Source organism: Aplysia californica, unplaced genomic scaffold, assembly GCF_000002075.1.
Source record: "Aplysia californica isolate F4 #8 unplaced genomic scaffold, AplCal3.0 scaffold01035, whole genome shotgun sequence".
NCBI lineage: Eukaryota > Metazoa > Mollusca > Gastropoda > Aplysiida > Aplysiidae > Aplysia > Aplysia californica.
The window spans coordinates 82,191-84,690 of record NW_004798305.1 but is presented as its reverse complement, the minus strand read 5'-3'; the positions used below and the strand labels follow the sequence as shown (position 1 = coordinate 84,690).

Below are 2,500 nucleotides of genomic sequence, written 5' to 3'. Positions count from 1 at the left end.
TATCACTTTTACTCTTTCTCACTTTGTTCAGTTGCAGAGTACCATAATGATTATTTCTAATATTTTTTAGCCCGTCCCCAGGACTTTTAGATTATTTCTAATATTTTCTAGCTCATCCTCTGTATTTTTTAGATTATTTTTTTGTTATCTTCTAGCTCTTCCCCCTGTTGTTTTTTTTTTTAGATTTTTTTTTTTTTTTTTTTGTAGCGCATCCCTAGTATTTTTTAGATTATTTTTATTATTTTCTAGCTCATCTGCACTATTTTTTTAGCTCATTCACAGTATTTTCTAGATATCTCTGTTATTTTCTTGCTTAACCTAATATTTTCTAGCTCTTCCAGAATATTTTCTAGCAAATCCTTACTAGATTATTTTTATTATTTTTTAGCTCATCCCCAGTATTTTTTTAGCTCATCCCTAATATTTTGTAGCTCATCCCCTGTACTTTATAGATCATTTTTAATATTTTGTAGCTCATCCAAAGTATTTTCTAGATAATTTTTGTAATTTTGTAGCTCATCCCCAGTATTTTTTTAGCTCATCCCTAATACTTTTAGCTCATCCCCTGTACTTTATAGATCATTTTTAATATTTTGTAGCTCATCCAAAGTATTTTCTAGATACTTTTTGTAATTTTGTAGCCCATCTCCTGTATTTTCTACATTATCCCCAAATTTGTTTTAGCCCCAGTATTTTCTAGATTGTTTTTTTTATTTTCTAGATCTAGCTAATCTCCAGTATTTTTTAGCTTATCCCTAATATTTTCTAGCTCATCCCAAGTACTTTCCATCCCCTTTTGAATATTTTGTAGCTTATCCACAGTATTTTTAGACCTTTTTTAAAATTGTTTTTTAGCTCATCTCCAGTATTTTTTAGCTCATCCCTAATAATTTTTAGCTCATCCCCAGTGTTTTCTACATTATTCTTATTATTTTGTAGCTCATCTCCAGTATTTTTTAGCTCATCCCTAATATTTTCTAGCTCATTCCCAGTACTTTCTAGCTCATTTTTAATATTTTCTAACTCATCCCCAGTATTTTCTAGATGATCTTTGTTACTTTCTAGAACATCCCTAATATTTTTTAACCCACCCACCAGCATTTTCAATATTATCCCTAATATTTTGTAACTCATTCCCAGTAGTTTCTAGCTCAAATGTAATATTTTCTAACCAATCCCCAGTATTTTTTAGATTATCCTTAATATTATCTAGCCCATCCCTGATTATTTTTAGCTCATCCCCAGTATTTACTAGATTGCTCTTCTTATTTTGTAGCTTATTCCTACTATTTTTGTAGCACTTCCAGAATATTTTCGAGCAAATCCCTCATATTTTATAGCCCTTCTGCAGTAATTTCTAGATTATTTTTAATATTTCCTAACCCTTCCCCAGGTCTTTTTAGCTTATTTTAAATTTTTTTCTAGCTCATCCTCGTTATATTTTAGAATATTTTAAAAATTATTTTCTAGCTCATCCCCAGTATTTTAAGATTATTTTAATTATTTTCTAGCTCATCCCCACTTTTTTTTAGCTCATTCCAGGTATTTTCTAGGTGATCCTTATTATTTTCTATCTCATTATTAATATTTTCTAGCTCACCCCCAGTATTTTCTAGCAAATCCCTAATATTTTCCAGCCCGTCCCCAGTATTTTCTAGATTATCCCTGATATTATCTAGACCATCCCTGATTATGTTTAGATCATCCCCAATATTTACGAGATTATTCTTCTTATTTTGTAGCTCATTCCTAATGCACTTCCAGAATATTTTTTAGCAAATCCCTAATATTTTTTGGGCCAATCCACAGTATTTTTTAGATTATTTCTAATATTTTCTAGCCCGTCCGTAATAATTTTTAGCTCATCCCCAGTATTTTCTACATTATTCTTATTATTTTGTAGCTCATCTCCAGTATTTTTTAGCTCATCCCTAATATTTTCTAGCTCTTTCTCAGTACTTTCTTGATCATTTTTAATATTTTCTATCTCCTTCCCATTATTTTTTAGATGATCTCTGTTATTTTCTAGAACATCCCTAATATTTTTAGCCCATCCCCAGTAGTTTCTGCATTATCCTTAATATTTTTAGCTCATTCCCAGTAGTTTCTAGCTCAAATGTAATATTTTCTAACCAATCCCCAGTATTTTTTAATTTATCCATAATATTTTCTAGCCCATCCCTGATTATTTTTAGCTCATCCCAATTCTTTTCTATCCAACAACTATCGCCTTTATCTCCCCTCCTTCTTTTTTGTGTTTGTTACTCTCTTGTAACACCTCTATTCTTCGGCACTTATATGACCTTATTGTGTTGCAAGTGCCGTAAAACTGTAACTAAAACTATATCCTTAAATACCCCACAACATATTACCATTAAGCATTATTAGTAGTAGAAGCAACGGCTGCAGTAGCAGAAGCAGTAGCAGTAGTTACAGTTATAGTAATAATAATAATAATAGCCTAATAATTTAAAAAAATAATAGCGTAATCATAATGATT

General features: G+C 30.4%; 1 protein-coding gene across 1 annotated transcript in view; it reads left to right on the top strand.

The window, feature by feature from the left end:
• Positions 1-2,500, top strand: part of LOC101860294 (dynein heavy chain 6, axonemal) — a gene marked incomplete at its 5' end in the record, with an annotated part of 24,656 nt that overhangs the window by 15,589 nt on the left and 6,567 nt on the right.